This window comes from Periplaneta americana, chromosome 15 (assembly GCF_040183065.1).
Source record: "Periplaneta americana isolate PAMFEO1 chromosome 15, P.americana_PAMFEO1_priV1, whole genome shotgun sequence".
Taxonomy (NCBI): domain Eukaryota; kingdom Metazoa; phylum Arthropoda; class Insecta; order Blattodea; family Blattidae; genus Periplaneta; species Periplaneta americana.
This window is the reverse complement of record NC_091131.1, coordinates 184,429,792-184,449,415: the sequence shown is the minus strand read 5'-3', so window position 1 is coordinate 184,449,415 and position 19,624 is coordinate 184,429,792. Positions and strand designations below refer to the sequence as shown.

The 19,624-nt window shown below is 35.0% G+C and overlaps 1 long non-coding RNA gene across 2 annotated transcripts in view; it reads left to right on the top strand.

Annotated features, from left to right (window-relative positions):
* The window catches only part of LOC138715573 (uncharacterized), a 105,928-nt gene that overhangs the window by 8,026 nt on the left and 78,278 nt on the right, over positions 1-19,624 (top strand). For both annotated transcript variants that reach the window (XR_011336472.1, XR_011336473.1), the window contains exon 2: positions 18,768-18,914. This is a non-coding gene — a long non-coding RNA (uncharacterized lncRNA). The remainder of the gene's footprint in view (positions 1-18,767; positions 18,915-19,624) is intronic.

The window sequence follows — 19,624 nt, the reverse complement described above, 5'->3', positions numbered from 1 at the left end:
TTTCTATTAAAAGCTTCCTGAGCCATTATTATCCTTCTTCTGACCTCGTGGCAGCAGTTCATATTACTACTTATAGTAGCCTACACTCCAAGTATTTGAAGCTGTTCACTTACTGTACTGCCTCATTTAGAATTTGAAAGTTTACCTTTTTTATTTTTCTTCATTGGTATTTTAAATTTTGTGTTTTGTTGTTATTATTATTATTATTATTATTATTGTTATTGTTATTATTATTATTATTATTATTATTATTATGTTGGTATTATTTATTAATATTGTACTATTCTAATAGAACATATTCATGAATATCTTTATAAAATCTCTGTAACGTCATTTTTTCATAGTCAATTGTTAACAAATTTTAACTTCTGTTTAATTTTGTATAATAAATATACTTGTGTCATTATTATACTTACATAAGAAGTTTATACTGTATTAAAGATATGAACTGTCAAATGCACAAAATGTTAAACGAACTTTTTATAATAACTAAGGAACAGATGAATACCGCTCTGAAAATGATTTTAAAATCGACAATGCACAATATTGAACGTCTGCACTGCAGAACTGTCAAAACAACCTTTTCAGTATGTTTAACGAGTTAAATTTCATATTGTGTCAGATTCATTGTATTACAAGGTCGGTACTAGTCGGTATAATAAGAATAGCATTGTTATAATTCGAACGTGCCGAAGCATCAGCACAGGGATTATATTGAAGGAGGGGTAGGAGGACTATACCTTACGTCGATGTAGTTTTTGTTACTCTGACGTGAAAAATTGGAGGGAAAACGATTATGGATTAAAAATACTCAGACCTAAATATGTCTTTTTCTTTAGTTTAAATGGGGTTCGAACCCTCTCCACTCTTTGCGTACGTCTCTGATAGGACCTAATAATAATGACATCAGTGAAAACGTTAGTTCAAATATAAATTTGTATTAAACATAAGTTATGAAGGAAATAAAAACTTGTAAGTAAAATTATTTAAGCTATCGGAACCACAAAGTTAATCAAGCTTTGATTAAAGAGTGTTTATTGGTGTAATGGAAGCGAGAGGATTACAGGATGATGACTGGGAAGGTAAATTGAATGTAGGAAGAAAATTTCAATAGTAGTATAACAATAAGGCACAGGGAGATGATATATCTGTATATATAATTTGAACTGGTAATGGAAATTACGGGAAAACGGCTGAACGGATTTTAATGAATGACCCCTCATTTGAAGCTTGGAACCCAAAGTTTTTCAGAAAAATATTAGTTTTCAGTGAAATTTCAATTTTCCTACATCATTTTCCTATTTTCAAAAATCAATCTTTCGTCAGTTTTGAGAACTAATTAATTGCATATTAGAATGAAACAAAACACACACTACAATAAACAATAGACTATTACACGGAGGCCATGACCTACAGGATTGCTGACATAGAGTTCAGATGGCTCAGATTATTTCACATCATAATTCAATATGTCTATCTTCATTTGTGTAATTTTTTGATAACCTATAAAAAATAATTTACAGGTCTGATTTTCTGGTCTGTAGTTTTCTGAGTACAGCTGTGTATTGGATATTAAGAACTACAAAACTTAAGAATGTTTTATGACATTATTACCATTAAAATGAAATATTATTATAGTTAATGCAACACATAATGATATACTGATAATATGAAAGTGAATCCTTTTGGGGCTTTAAGTAAGTAGACGCAGAGAGAATATTTTATATTAGATCTTCATTTTTATAATTTACAGAGTAACGGCTATATATGTTACTGAAAACTATAAAACTTACGTAAGGTAACTATATTGTTATTAAAAATGAAATACTTTTATAGTTATTAATCAAGTAGTGTGGGTTTTTTTCATATACAGTGTTTAATGGCAGTGTGGTATAGATATGTATAATTATGATGTCTGATTCTCTAATTTTCCTTGGTAGCTGCATCTTTAAACTGCATAAAAATTAATTTAATATTTCTTTGGTTTAATAGATTAGATTTGTGATCGCTGCCAAGCATATTTTGTTATAGGGAAAATAGAATGCCATTTCACTTCTTGCTACCGTGATGAGTAAGTTTATTTCCCGCAACCAGCAACGAATGAAACACTGAAACTGCTAACGATTTACGATGGACAATTTTATTTAGGGCGCATATAAGATTCTACAACTCTGACATATCATTCGCCTCATTTTCCGCATCTCAGCAATAGATTCCTCACAACAGCCTATATTACAGAAAATATACGGGATAACATTCATTGTTACACAAATTAATCCAGCAGTATTTGGTAGATCAGTATTGTCTGGAGGAAGCGCAAAAATTACAATTCCTAAGAAAAGACCAAAAGGTATTACTTACTGGTAAAATAAGAGGCCTACAAGATTTTATAGTCTCTTGATCACCTCAGCAAGATCTCTTAGTGGGAAAAAGTGATTCTGCTCTCTACATTTCAGGGTAGTTCACGAAACATGCAGTAGCTATACCAAGATGCTAAGTCTTTTGTTCTAAGCATGACAAACCTTACATTTTCTTAAGTTTCACCTACAATCCACAATGACCTGAAACAGCTACTTCATTACTCCCACATGAAAAACTCGCTGATCGTCCTGACATTGTTACTTGCGATTTCGCATTGAAACTCAAGAACTGGAGACGGATAAGTTCAAGAAAAAGTATTTGGTATAAAAAGAAACATTCAGAGGGAGAATGTTTCACTATTATGGAAGGAAATAACTTTCAAAATGTCAAGTATTCTTCACTGAAAATAAATCTGAAAAAAATTTATATGAACGTCTCACGAACTTAGTTTGCAGCAGCATTTGCTGCACAAGCCACTAGTTTACATTTAAACCCGTGTAATGCTGTTTAACATTGACGGTAGTGCAACGACGTGCACTTTCGGGTGGAAAATACATTTGTGTCGACATTTCTTACAATTTCGTAACGTGGCGAAGGGTCGACGACTGCACAGGAAATATACGCTGCAGTCTCGAGTTATCACGGCACTGCAGCTGCTCACACCACGAATCGATTATTTGTGTAATTGTGCGCCAATGCGATATTAGGATGACACATATCTATTCAAAAATCTGTTTTCTATTTATCAGTTTCAACGTTAAAATCTTGCGCTATTTTACATGATTTCATGCAGTCAAAATAAAACTGGAGTTTTTGTTCAGAGGTTCTGCAGTAATACGGAGGTTTGAGAGACACTGGGACTGAGTTTTGAAGCTTTTAATGTTTTTGATTAATTTATTTCAAATTCGGCGGGTTTGTTGTGTCTGTACATTTAAATAACAGTACCAAATTTCATCAAGTTTTATTCATTAGTTACTAAGGGTGCTATGCACAGACATTTCGCTAGCTCGCGCTACGAACATGCTAAACTAGCCCCGGCTATCGACTGGTTACTTGTACAGGATTCATATCATATCATATCCTATCGCTAACACTGGTTTATGAATACGAAAAACATTAGTTCGCTGATCATACACCGGAAGTCCGCGCTAAGAATGTCTATGAATATGACCCATAGACATTAATTTTCATTTATTTTAATAATATTAAATTAATATTAAATATGACTCGGTTAAGAGAGAAGTTTTATATGATACTCTTATTGAATTTGGTATTCCCAAGAAACTAGTTCGATTAATTAAAATGTGCCTCAGTGAAACTTACAGCAGAGTCCGTATAGGCCAGCTTCTGCCCGATGCTTTTTCAATTCACTGCGGGCTAAATCATTGTCACCTTTACTTTTTAACTTCGCTTTAGAATATGCCATTAGAAAAGTTCAGGATAACAGAGAGGGTTTGGAATTGAACGGGATACATCAGCTTCTTGTCTATGCGGATGATGTGAATATGTTAGGATAAAATCCAGAAACTATTAGGGAAAACACGGAAATTTTACTTGAGAAAGTAAAGAGACAGGTTTGGAAGTAACTCCAGAAAAAAAAAAAAGTATATGATTATGTACGAAATGGAAATATAAAAATTGGAGGTGGAAAAATTCAAATATCTTGGAGCAACAGTAACAAATATAAATGATACTCGGGAGGAAATTAAACGCTCAATAAATATGGGAAATGCCTGTTATTATTCGGTTGAAAGGCTTTTGTCATCTAGTCTGCTGTCAAAAAATCATAAAGTTAGTATTTATAAAAGTTATATTACTGGTTGTTCTGTATGGTTGTGAAACTAGGACTCTCACTTTGAGAGAGGAATAGAGATTAAGGGTGTTTGAGAACAAGGTTCTTAGGAAAATATTTGGGGCAAAGAGGAATGAAGTTATAGGAAAATGGAGAAAGTTACACAACACAGAACTGAACGCATTGTATTCTTCACTTGACGTATTTAGGAATATTAAATCCAGATGTTTGGGATGGGCAGAGCATTTAGCATGTGTGAGCGAATCCAGAAATGCATATAGAGTGTTATTTAGGAGGCCAGAGGGAATAAGACTTTTGGGGAGGCGGAGACGTAGATGGAAGGATAATATAAAAATGTATTTGATGAAGGTGGGATATGAAGATAGAGACTGGCTTAATCTTGCACAGAATAAAGACCGATGGCGGGCTTATGTGAGGGCGGCAATGAACCTGCAGGTTCCTTAAAAGATATTTGTAAATAAGTAAGTAATTTTAAATTATGCGTAAATCCTAGCTGACGGCTTCAGAATTGTTTTTGCTTTTAAACATTTTCTGTGAGGGACTTACATTCCATGATAAAGAAAACTGCATATGGATTTTTAAATCTGAGAATTGGTTCACGAGATAAACACTTTCTTACAAATAATAATTTTTGCTTAATAATTTTCTTCAATTTTTTTAAAGTTAAAAATTCATGTTATGAAAAGTTTTCGGTAAAAAACTCATTCCATACACAGCTTTGTGTATTAGACTAAGCTGAGTATTCTTGCATAGTTTCATGTAGATCGGAGCAAACGGAAACCTTCAACATAAATGATCGCATTAAGTTATGCAACTCCTGAAATAATAGCCATTCTATGTTGACCAAAGCCCTAGTTTTGAGAAAACTTTATTTTTAGTGGGTGTGGTAGGTTTAAGAGAGCTGCGCATAGCATCTTAAAAATGGTCGCCAGAGCTTTAAAATTTGTAGGTGGGGGTTAAATATAGGACAGAATGTTAAACAAATTATGTTGTTGTTTAGTCAACTGTTCGAAGACAGGTTTTAACCTCAAGGCACTGAGGCAACTAGACCAGGAGATAATGGGGTAGAGTGGTCAGTTACTTTTCCCCTCCATTGCATACATATTACACTAGTCAGACTTCAGATGCATACAAACAATTATTTTTCCTCTGACACATATCAAGTGAGATGTACTGCCTGATCACTGGTCAACAAAATTTAAACTTTTGTCTGTTAAATGGGAAACATGGGTGATTCTAAGTGACTTTTTTGTGCTGGTTTCAAATCTTTTTACAGAACTTTTCCATCACCCAGAGTTTTAGAGTAATCACATGAAAAACATTTTTCGTATCTATACAATATAGTATTACGATATCTTAGCTGAAATTACATTTATTGACCTAAAATGTATGTGAAGCATATTTTCGGCTGTACTTTGCTTGAGGAAAATCTCTCTCCATTATCCAACAATAGTCTGCCAACATATTTGGACATCATTTACCCTGGTAGCACCTTTCCATTTCCATGATGTCCTGGTGGAAATGCTCCCCGTGTTCGTCGCTCACAGCCCTAGGTTTTCAGGGGAAGAATTCGATATGTGATGCAGAAAGTGTATTTTTAAGATATATTACGTCGCATGATCTTGTAGTTCTCAATCATCTCACTGACAAGTTCTCTATAGTTCTCAGACCTGAAGTTTCCTAATAAGTTCGTGACAACATTTTTTAAATACAACCATGCAGCTGCTTATTGCATATTTAACTGGTTTTCAAATTGCGTATCTTTCATCAGTTTCCTTTTTGAGGCCAACAAATATTCCTTCTTTTAGTTCAGCTTCAGTGATTCTTGGGAATTTATCACAAAATTCTTAATCAAGCCTAGTTTGATATGCAGTGGAGGGAATAAGATTTTTTTTAGAACTTACAAGTTGTGGTTGGTGAAGAACATTAACTTGTCCTGGATTAAATTGACTCTCTCTTTGGCCAGTTCTTTTTTATGTAATGATTACTTTTATGATTGCTATCCAACTTGCACAAGAAGCAGCAAAATTTAGTATAGCCAAGCTGTAACCCAAATGAGATAGCTATTACTTTCAAATCCCCACATATCTGCCAAGAAAAATTGTCACACTTGATAGTGGATAGTAAGAGCTTCATATTATCATAATTTTCCCTCATACCAACTGCATGACCTAAAAGAATGGATAGATATACATTTTTTTCATTATGTAGTAACGCTCCTTTGAAACTTGTTTTTGAGAAGTCTATGAATAAACGCCAATCCTCAGGTTTATGCTCAACACCCAGTGACTCGAACAAATTCTCAACATCATTGCAGAAAACTAGGTCTTCCTCTTTAGAAAACAAATGCTCAAATTCCTTTTGGCATTGGCGAAAGTAATATACTTTGGTGTTACCTGCAGCAGCTTCCAGCCTTTCAATCATGAGACGAGTAATTCTGCCTTGCTTTTACTTAAACCAAGATCCCGAACCAAATCATTTAAATCCTCCTGTGTTAGAAAGTGAGGTTCATTTATAGTATCATCTTCCACAAAATCTGAATCATTTTGTAATTCATTCTGAACGTCAGGAACACTTTGAATTACTTCAGTCAAAGTTATATCATCTGGTGCAGTTGGTATGGGAAGTCCTGGCTCATGAAGCACCGGCCGAATTGCAGAAATTAAAGATTGATATTTAACAGTGTCTGGACTACAAAACTTATTCCAGATATATTTGTCAATCAGAAGTAGCAGTCTGTCAAATGATCATTAGGTTCGCGCCATATCATAGGGACTGCAAAAGACATATGACAGGATCCTTTTAACCAACTAGTTAATAGTGTTACACATTTAGCACAACAGATTTCCAGGGCCCATATCTTGTTCTGGTCTATTTTGTTGTTAAAATAACAGTCATAAGCTCTTCTAACTAGAGGAGTAAAATTTTGCCTCTGCGGTTTTGAAGTGAGCTCACCACAGACTTAACAGAAGTTGTTTCTATCAATAAGACACTTTCAAGACATGTTTCTTATACATTATACTCTTACACACTACTCCTTACAATGCACTATTAGGTATGGTATTATACACTTCTATCACAATTCAATTGACAATGGAAGAGAGCACAGAATAAGTTTACTCATATGTCTTTAAAGAAAGCGCCTATTCATCTGGAAAATTTACCTTACAATCACAATGTTGTGAGGGAAATATTATTGTTGTTATTCTTGAATTCACAGGCAACAATATCAAACGTTACAAGTCAATTTTTGACACAATGTAATGAAATATAAATGTAAAATACGCCTTCTAATCAGCATGTTATATACCACAAATGCTAATAAACAGGAACAATTTTATTTTCAAAATAAAAAAAAATGGTGGGTGATGGAAAATTTCTGACTTCATTTTTGGAATCAGCAGATGGCAATACATAAGAAACAACCGAAATTATTTATTTAACAAAATCATTGTTGACCAGTGTAATAGATAGGCTATACATATCAGCAAAAAATTCAGTCAGAGGATATAAACAATTGTATAAGATAATTATTTATGGAAAGAAACAAAAATGTTTATTTTTACTATTTTGGCCAAAAATTCAGTCCTAGTGTCCCTCAAGGAGGAGTTTTCATGTAGATCCTAAATAAAAAAATAGTGCAATAAATAGTTAAAATATTTTGTATATTTGTTTCATTTCAGTAAGAAATCTTTACCAATATTCCTCTCATAAAACATAGAAAAATTTGTACGGAAGTGTGTTTAAAAATATCCTAATTTAGTCTATTTATATTTTGGTTATAATAAGATTTTCTGTAAGTTATAGAATTGGGAAATTTTGAGAATTGAACTTGGTTCAATTTTTCTATATCTGAGGGAATCTCCTTATATGAACGATATCATGTTTTAATATGCTTATGTACTTTTTGTTTTACACTGAGCTATCCGATGCGCAATATGCTATATTGAATTAACATGATATTAGTGCTATAAAGCAGAATTGATATATCTAAAAGAATATTTGTCTACCTTACACAGCCCTATCGGAAGATAGGCAGAGGTACCTTCAAGCGGCACGTGATGTGTAAGAGATGAATGCCTTGTAACAATATTCGAGGAGAAGAAACAAACCAACTCTTGACTTTCGGTACTTGAAAAGCAATCCTACAAAAAACAATTGCACTTTATCTACGTGGTTGTCACCTGGTTCAAGAATTGTAAATTTGTTTTGTTGGGTTTTTAGCTTTTCAAAGTGTAGGTAAAATGGAAGCTGTTTTGGTTACATTAATCATTTTCAGAAAGAGTGTTGTTTTATTGGAGAGATTATGGATGACTAAAAGGGGAATTTTGAGGAATTTTGAATGAAATTAGAAGAAAATTAGGTGGAAATAATGAAAAACTTCTCATAAAAAGAAAGTGCGGCCGTTTGCAGTAACGACGAAAAAAACACACTATCGTGTAAAAACATCATTTACAGGACATTTCTTTCATAAACGGTGTCAGTGTCCATATAACGATATAAGACCATATGTCCACATCTGTGGAGTAACGGTTAGCGCGTCTAGCCGCGAAACCAGGTGACCCGGGTTCGATTCCCGGTCGGGGCAAGTTACCTGATTGAGGTTTTATCCGGGATTTTCCCTCAACCCAATATGACCATTTGCTGGGTGACTATCGGTGCTGGACCCCGGACTCATTTCACCAGCATTATCACTTTCATCTCATTCAGAAGCTAAATAACCTAAGATGTCGATAAAACGTCGTAAAATGACCTACTAAAAATTAAAAAAATCAATTTAAATATGTAGGTTTGTAGAGCAGGTACATCCAGTAAATATATAAGTGCACTTGTACAAGGTGGAGATAATTATTTTTCTCAGCTAAGAGGTGTAGGGCTCATCAGTAAGGTCTACATTGTGTTACGTTACATAAAGCATTGAAGATTTTACACTATTTTGAATATGGCAAATGTGATACCTTGGGGACAAGAGATGACTACAACAATATAGCCTATCACAAAATTACGATATTCAAATTGTACATTCATTCATTCATTCATAGTGTTCTGTCCAAGGACAGGTCTTTCACTGCAGACTTAGCTTTCCCTAACCTTTTCTATTTTCTGCCTTCTCTTTGTTTCCACATATGTCCATATATCTTAATCATCTGATATCTTCTTCTGCCCCGAACTCTTTTCTCGTTTACCATTCATTCCAATGCATCATCCAGTAGGCAGTTTCTTCTTAGCAAGTGACCCAACCAATTGCTTTTCCTCTTCCTGATCAGTTTCAGCATCATTCTTTCTTCACCCACTCTTTCCAACACAGCTTCATTTCTTATTCTGTCTGGCCACTTCAACCTTCCATTCTTTTCCATATCCACATTTCAAATGCTTCTATTCACTTCTCTTCACTTCGTCGTAACGTCTATGTTTCTGCCGTCAAACAATGCTACACTCCACACAAAGCACTTCACTGGTCTCTTCCTTAGTTCGTTTTCCAGAGGTCTGCAGAAGATGCTCCTTTTTCTATTAAAAGCTTCCTTGGCCATTGCTATCCTCCTTTTGACTTCCTGGCAGCAGCTTTTACTTTAATATGTACAAATTATTTACCGAGTGACAGATTTGTTCCGGTTGTCAAACTGCATGCTGCGTGCCGTTCAGTTTTGCGTCCACTCTGATGTTTTATGAATGAATCAAAAACCTATTTCGTTATTTCATTCAGCTGTGCCCTCCGCTGAGTTGCTGTACAGGAGAAGCTCGCAGTCGCTCCGTTGGCGACTGTAAACTTCCCAAGTTTCCTAGTTTTCACGTTATGAAGTATACACGAATGTGATGTTCATGAAACCTAATGCATTTCCTCAAAGTTTCGTGGTACGGACAAGAGACTTTCACACGGATAGTAGCAGTGCTGATGCCTCTATTCGGTGCTCAGAGTTAATTGGCCTGATACTTGGGAAATACTACAGGCTTTCCTGCAAACATTGCTTTTGGCAGAAAATTGCGGTTAAATAAATAAGAATGTGTGAAATAGTACGTACTTTCTTCTTAAATATTTGGCGAAGTAACTAAAAGTAGCTCTTTAAATAAAATTTTGGTAAATTAATTTTTCACGATAATTTCTACATGCTCTTCTTAGAAGGACAATAATTGTGTGCTATGTATGAGAAGGAACTAGATACATAGGGAACCTATTACAATATTCACAGAGATAATAAATCAAGTCATGCGAACCAGTTTTGACAGATAATTTTCTTGATACGTCAACAGTTTTGGGAGTACGAAACGTAACGCTCCTTGAGGTCATTGCTCCGCAGTGGGGACGAGTGTAACTCCAAGACTTGCGAGAGGAGAATGTAAACAAAAACCTCTCATCACATACGTTTCGATCAAATTACTGTACTATCGTAACACTTAACACATTATTTAACAATACTGTAAACTTAATTTCTTTTCTACGTTAATTTATTTTTAATTCCTTCAAAGATAATAACTTCAATGAAGGTTGAGCTATAGGATGTGTATTCGTAATAATGTTATTTTGAGTTTACATCTAATGCAAAGGAATCTTTAATGGAAATAGAAACAGTGAATGTTAAATTAAGTTTCATGGCACTAAACTTAAAGTTAAAGTGGTTATAGCGTCATAAAGAATATTATTTTGATGTACCGAAGTACGTGCTGTTGGTGACTGGTAAATCCGGCCCTGTAACGAATTTCACCCGCTCCACTTCTAACAGTCCGCAAGCTGTCAACAAACACGTGACAAAACCTAGGTAGAAGGTAGAGAAGAGACTGCCCTGCTACTGCTACTATTGATAAAGAAAACATATTACTCACTGGTGAATCATAATGCTGTTGCTTCAATTACATTAGCCTCAGAAACCCTTTTAGCTGTATTTGATAACAGCCATCCCATTAAACTGAACACATTCACCTGTTCAAATATTATTTACTATTACATATTACATGCTTATTTTCTGTTACAAAATAGGGCGCTGTTTAAAAAAAAACAGCACTATATGAACGGTTGGATACACTTAGATAAATCACACGAGAAATGCCGAAATTCACACATTAACCAAAATGACATATTGCAACAAAGGGATGAATTCGCATTGCATATTTCTGACAACAAAATCAGAAGGAAAATAAGTTTGAGAAGATTTCTGGTAAATTACTACGTGCATTAGTTCGCCGAAATTAACTATTTCATCAAACATTTGTGACCAATGGTAATTAAAACATTATTGGAAACTTAGGACTGCAGTGTCCTAAATGTAATACATCAAATAGCAAATACACATTAAAGCGATCTGAGGGTATTCTGAAAATGACTATAACTACATCTAAATAGTAAATACTAGTTCGCTATTATGTAGTTTAATTAGTAATGGGAAAACGTTTTGCCTATCCAGTCGCAGTCCTTTCAACAGCTGTAAATGAATTAACATACTCCTTTAATAAATTGCGAGTTAATCACACTCTTCAGTAATTTCAAAATTGTTTCGATAAGCTAACTGCAAATTAAGAGAAAGTGCCAGCCAGCACTTTGCTGTAAAAATAGAATAAAATAATACTTTTAAGAAGTCGCGTTGTGAAAGTAGCTAGCAATAAATTTTCACAGGAAAGAAGTGTAGGATCCGCAGTTACGACAGCGTGTGCTTCACAACTAGGCAGTCCGTGGTTCCATTCCTGACGTGGGGTGAAATTTATCTCTATGCCACAGGACTCGGTAGGTCTTGCACTTGTCCTGTAATGTCTCCACTATGGTCCTGTATTGTGAAAGATATGCCATCCCCTACATCTCGTTGGCTTGTTAAGGTGGAGATAAAACAAGACAAAGAAAGAAGTTGTGTACGAAGGCCTGCCAAAGGACAGCGAGACTCCCTCGAATCGTTAAGAAGTGGACAAAGGGCTAAAGTAACGAAGAAGTTCATTACCCATCATCATAAGTAATTATCAAATCAGGCTTGGCATTGAAATCAGATTCCCGCTTTCAAACTAGGCACAGGGAGTCGGATGTTAACACCGAATGAGTAAGTCCAAGGCGACATTTATTATAACTAAAAACTTGAAACAATTATAAAGAAGAACACACTAACTAAACTAAAATGTTATAACAAAAACTAAAGAACTAGTAATATATTACAGAACGCGAAAGCGAAAGATCATCAAACCAAATGTTTTCAACACGTACAACACACAGGCAGGCAGGATGTGACCACCTGACAACCATAAACTGACTGACAAACTCTTGCTACTGAAGCGTGTGGTGGGTGGGGAGCAATTTTCACCCCTAACTTCTCCAAGTTCTAGGGTCGGATTTACCAGTCACTAACAGTATGATATTTCCGTGCAGAAATTCTGCGTTACCACATGATAAAGGATGGATAGAACAGAGAAAAATTCTCTCCGGCACCAGGACTCGAATCTGCGTTTTCAGTTCTACGTGCTGACGCTTTATCTACTAAGCCACACCGGATTATAGTTCCGATGCCTGATCGAATCCGTCTCAGTTAAGTTCTACCTCTCAGTTTTCCATTGGTGGCCTACCCTCATGTACTGTGTCACAGAATATGTGACATTGACATAATGTCCAACGCACTGTGTACAGAGGTGCACTCATTACGAGTGACTAAGTGGCTGGAATCCAATGGGATGAACGCCATCTTGAATCACTAAGTGATTACTTACGCATAACATATTATTATGATGTACTGAAGTACATAATGGTATTTCCATGCAGGAATTCTGCGTTACCATGTGATTAAGTAATAAAGAATGCTAAAACCAAACAATTTGCGTACTTAATTGATTAAATACTTTGTTTTCATCTACAGTAATTTTATTGAAATGTATTTGATGAGACGTTTTTGTTTACATTCTCCTCTCGCAAGTCTTGCGGAGTGGATGACTGCAGTTACACTCACCCACCCATACTGCATAGCAATGACCTCAAGGAGCGTTGCAACATCTCACATTTCTTATTCTCAAAACTATTGGACGTATCAAAAACTTATTTGACAAAACTGGTTCGCATTGACTTCATCTATTACCACTGTGATTTAGTACAATAGGTTCCCTTCCACCCTGTATAATGGTATAATTCGTTCCATGTATGCGAAATATGTATTTTATTAGATGGAATTAGATTTAAATACTACAAATACAGCAGTGTTGCCACTTTTAGGGTAATTCTGTACTACATAGAGTAATTCTAAGGTAAGGTTACTCTTAGGGTAATTTTAGGGTAATAATGAAAAAACTAGAAGCTTTGATATGGAAAAAGAAATTGCTTATTAAAGCATTATTTTACTATTAATATTGAACTATATCGGTCTTATTTCCAGTTCTGCTGTAACAGTTTTTTGCGGGTTCAAATTTAACACAGTCCTGAACACCATTTTTGGTACACATAATTTCACTCATCGTGTCTGTTTTTAGCTGATTTCTGTGACGAGTTTTTATTAGCTTTAGCTGGCTAAAAACTCTCTCTACTGATGCATTTGACGATGGCAGACAGAAAATAGTCTTCAGATTCGGGAACACCTGATGGTCTGCAGCATTTTGCAGAGAAAAAAAAACATTTTCCAATAATCTAAAACACTTATATCAGGGTTTAAACCTAAAGATTTAGGATCAATAAGGCTATGTTGCCTCAATTCATTGAAAGTATTTTGTAATTTGACATCACGCAAATACCGATAAGTGTGAAACTGAGATGAAATTATTCTCTTGTTTTAATATTCATGTATTTCTTTTAATATAGGGTAATTTAGGATAAATCTTTGATAATGTCGGATTACAAGCAAAACAATTTAAGTAAAAAATATTTATTAATTTTGAGAAACGGCGTTTGTATGTTCTTGGAAAAACTGAATCCTCAAAGTATTATTTTTAGTAAGTTGTTCTCTTTATGTGTATATGATTGTTCAATTCTAAGTTTATACACACAGACTGCATTGTGCACATTATATACGCCGTTTTCTCAGAAGTTATATTTTTTACTTAATGTGTTTTATTATTTCAATGTACCGAAGTACATATGATATTTCCATGCAGATATTCTGCGTCATCATACGATGAAAGAGTAATGGAACGGAGAAAAATTCTCTCCGGCGCCGGGATTTGAACCCGGGTTTTCAGCTCTACGTGCTGATGCTTTATCCACTAAGCCACACCGGATACAACCCCGACGTCGGACAGAATTGTCTCTGATTGAGTTCCAACTCTTGGGTTCCCTCTAGTGGCCGCCCTCTGCACTGCCGCCCTCTGCATAGAGGTCTATGAAAATAGGACCGAAGTCCACACATGTGCTGAGGTGCACTTTTTATGAGTGACTAGTTGGCCGGGATCCGACGGAATAAGCGCCGTCTTAAATCACTTCGTGATTTACGCATATCATATATTATTTCAATGTACCGAAGTACATATGATATTTCCATGCAGATATTCTGCGTCATCATACGATGAAAGGGTAATGGAACAGAGAAAAATTCTCTCCGGCGCCGGGATTTGAACCTGGGTTTTCAGCTCTACGTGCTGATGCTTTATCCACTAAGCCACACCGGATACACGTAGAGCTGAAAACCCGGGTTCAAATCCCGGCGCTGGAGAGAATTTTTCTCCGTTCCATTACTCTTTCATCGTTTAATGTGTTTTGCTTCTAAACCGACGATATAAAGAAAACGAATCAGGAAGGTTGTTCTTTCACACATTGTTAATATGATTCTGTAACCCAGTTATGTCAGATTGCATTACTTTCTTACAATATCGGATTGGCACTGCTCCAACCCCACATAATATGAGATTTGCAATATCTGAATTGAATTGCCTCCTTCCAAGACAATTACTTGATTAAATTACGTTAACGCGTCAACCTATAGCCCTAGTACATAGCCTAACACAGCGATCATCAGAACACTGCACTCTCTGGCTAGCGTCTCTTACCCGCGGACAGACACTGCCCTAGCGTGCAATCGTCGCTGCTGGCGGGTATGCTGTCTCCCTATTCCTTGTGCACGACAGAGCAGAGTTCCTTACCCTCCATGCACTCTACCCATTTCAGCGAGTGCTGACGACCACTGGCCTAACAGAATTGGAAAGCCTATACTGTTTGTGCAGCAACATTTAATGGCATCCCTTTGATGATGCGGTTGTTTGTAAATTTAACTGCATTATTTCTCGATATAAGTACTGAATTTTATGATCTTCGAAAATATTCTCGTGTGTTCCACAGTTGTAGTTTGAGTGTTCTGGTTTGAAAAACACTCGTTTTTTTATAATTTCAATATTAGTCTATTATTATTATTATTATTATTATTATTATTATTATTATTATTATTACCTATATACTGTATTTTAATTGGCCAACGGGTGTTGACCAGCACATAAATATAAATAAATAAACAAATAAATAAATAAATAAATAAATAAATAAATAAATAAATAAATAAATAAATAAGTAAATAAGTAAATAAATAAATAAAACAGACGAACGAACGAACCAAGGAACCAACGAACGAGCGAGTGAGCAAGCATTGAGAATATCCCTCACTACAGAGGTTCTTCTCCTGCCAGAACAGTATGACATTACAGCCACACAAGCTTCACTCTTTTTTTTCCATTTATTAACTGCCTCCATCAATCTCTATCTTTAGCATGATCCTCTGTGATCTCAATATTCCTCATAGGTTGCTGCATATTCTGTTTCCAGTAAGTCTGTGGTCGTTGTCTTCTTCTTCCCTCCCACTTCCATTCATACACCATCTTAGGAGTACATGTCTCATCCATTCTGCATAAATGTCCATACCTACCACTTAAATCGTCCTCTTTCAATTTCCACCATTATATCCTCTTCATTTTCATATTTCTCCTTATCTCAGTATTCCTGATGTATTTTTAACAGTGGTTTCCTGCTGATTTTCTCCAGAAGTCCATTTCAACCGTAATTGACTCATCAAAATATTTCTTCAGCATCGTCCAGCTCTCTGTCCTATACAGGGTGAGGCTTATTACAGTATTATTATTATTATTATTATTATTATTATTATTATTATTATTATTATTAGAGATGGGTCGGCACCACAATTTCTCGAAACTCGATATATATATATATATATATATATATATATATTAGAGCTTCCATATACGAAACTCGATAGAACTTTAAAAGTTGGGGGGATTAAAGAACTACAAACAGCATTAGAATTGAATTAAATCCTATTTTTTTAGGTTACTTGTATTGTGAGGTTTTCTCGTCAAAATATTGTTGAATCTACTATCAGCTCGGTTCATATCGTTCGAATCCACTTGAAAAAAACTAGAACGTACTGAATAGCTCTGTCACTTAAAAGCGAAAACTGCAGAAGGATTCTTTAAGCCACAAGTACTTGTTTAAGAATTACTTTATTATTGTTTTCTTTAAATTTTCATTAGTCCCGCATTCAAAGCAACGAAAGGACTTTGCTCGGCGTAATAATAATAATAATAATAATAATAATAATAATAGTAATAATAATAATAATAATTAGGGGGCGGATGTTGATGACCTCAAAATTTACATAAAATGATCATTAAAATGCCCTTCAACTAATGGAAAAATGACATGAAATTAAAAGAAAATGACATTTAAATATTATTCACCGTACTCACACCACAACTTCTTAAAAATTAGTCACTTTGTTTCAATGACTGCCCTGAAAATCTCGGAGAGAGGAGGCAACTTCCTGCAATTTGGCTAAGATAAAGGAAAAGAACATGCAACAAAATGAAAGTTTCAAGGGAAAACTATAGATTTTAATGAGGGTTTACACTGTGTTTCAATCAGGGGTGGTCCATGCCAGTGACTTCATTCTGTCTCCTCCTCCTTCCGCACTTCACTTTTGTTACCAGATCTTCCAGATGAGGGAGTATGAATGACGAAACAAATTGTGGCGCAGCGTGCATTCTTGCAATCTTTGTTTTAAAAATACTGTCTACTACAGTAGACATTCCTTCCGAACCATGTTGAAGACACAGCGTCTTGTTCAGGACATGGTGGAAGTGTCCCCCGTTCCAAACATAAATTCTAAAGACACCCTCGTACCGACAAAAGAACAGTAGCGATCAAAGTCCTCACTTAAACTAAGCTGCTATCAAGCATTTGATATTACTTCCGTGGTGTGAGGTGAAGCCTTCAGTGGAATGAGGGATGGACTTTAGAGTCTGTTCCAAACTATAAAACTCAAACTCCATTGTTATTCACTTATTCAGTAGGTAATTGCTACTGATCTATTTGATTAGAAAATGATATAACAGACTTATCGGTAAAGAAGAAAGTAAAATGTATTCCAAATGATCTCAAAGTTCTTCAAAGTATTAAAAATGACCAAAAATGCCGAAAAAATATAAAAATGACCTGTTAGTTAAAATGGTAAAAAAATGTAAAAAAAATGTAATACAAGAAATTACTTTTTTACGTTGATATTAACATAGTAAGGATTTCTATATTAATAGGTATCGTCCTAATGTGAAAATAAGAAGATGACTTTTCATAACATCGCCCGCCAATAATAATAATAATAATAATAATAATAATAATAATAATAATAATTCTAAACTTACATTAGACATTCACAAATAGAGCCACTCCCTGACGAGGATTGAACCCGTGTCTGCTAGACTTTAGTGAACATACTGTCAATTTAATCATGGCAAAAGAATTCTAATGTGATAGAAGTTCACACTTGACTAAAGACTCGCGTTAAGCAAATGACTGACATCGACTTCCCAAGTCGTTGGAAAGATGAGTTCGTCATACAGCAATAAAACCAAAGACGTTGTAGTTATATATCATAAACTAAGATTCGGCACCTGCGACTATTGTATGTGAACAGATAAGCTATTCTTCTTGCGAGATAGACAGTCATGCTCCACTCCCTGCAGAGATTTTCCACGGAACGTGCCATCCAGAACGACTTAGGAATTCTAACGGATCAAGAGACGATGCTGAGTGACCTCGTTAAATAACAGACTTACAAGCTGCCGGAAAGAAAGAAAAAAGTGGATACATTTTATCTTTCCACGTTCGAATGTAGAAAGTTGCACTGTCTGTACTGCATTTTAGGCACTGCCTCTGAGAGCGTGGAAACAAAATATAGGTTATGCACATAATTATAATCAATCAGACGGAGTGTAATCTAACTCACATCCCAGTACACGAGTCTCTTTCCTAGTCCATCGATGCCGATTGTCACTAGCTGTATTACATTAAATTAAAAATTTTAGGCGGCTTTTACAAGTCTTTCAGAACTTTCGAAACAATTCCAGGAATTTTCAAGTAATTCACTGATTCGATTATTATCGAAGTTACTTGCAGTATTGTAGGTTTACAGAGATATCTGCTTGCGACAGAGAACATTTTCAGACAAAGTGAACTCTAAATCTTCCATAGAATCCTCTCATTTAGGTGAGACTAGTCTAATGTAATTGCGTCAATCTAAATCATGGGACACATCACTTTACTTTTGTTCTAAAGTGAGACAAATTACGCCGTTTATAGTCTTTAAAACTTCACCATCGTCGATTAAAATTTTAACATTTATTATTCCACATTTCTGAAATTTTCTAGGAACAACAGGAGCCCATGCAGTGGGAAGGCATCGACGCCGACAGTGACATGCAGCCCATGGAGTGGGACCCTTTAACTAACCCTGTCGAACATCAGGATAACAGACAATGGAATTAATGATGGTGGACTAAACGTTTCGCCAACAAAGTAAGGCCTTGCGACTTTCATCTTCTTTATTACGTCAAACAATTGAATTAGCATGAACTATTGCTCAAGAAATATTCCTGGTCCGCATTGCAGTAGCAGGAACCTGAGGGTTTAAGATTATTTACCTCTAGAAATGTAAGGCTTTTGCTTTGAGAAATATACACGTTAAATTATTGCATGTTCATAACGTATTGAACGGGCAATTCTTCTTAATTCTTGAAATTAGTTTGTAGAGATTTTTTGATAGCTTCTATGTTCAAATGTGTGAAAACATGTCCATTTCAACGACGATAAAAGAGTATGTTCTTCCTTATAGCGTTTTGTGTCTTTTAGGGTTTAGGCAATACCAAGACTCAAGGGGTTTTAGTAGCACAATAAAAATTATCTCATGCATACCTGTGTGTCCGCCACTCCACAAGAATATGAAAATTAAAATTAAAACTTTTTTTTTAGAATTATATCAATCCTATAGTTATTAATTTAATAAATTGTATTCAGTTCACGATTTTTCCTTTGTATGTTTCACAACTTTTCTTATCACTGCATAAATGAATAATATTGAAGTGTTAGTTTGCTTAATCTTGATAGACATTTGACTTCATCTTGTTTCTGCTTCGCATCTAGGTAATGAGCAAACTAAAAATTCATTAATAGTATTTGTGAACTTAAAAATGGTGTCGTTCTAATAACAAATAAATTATGTTTTATTT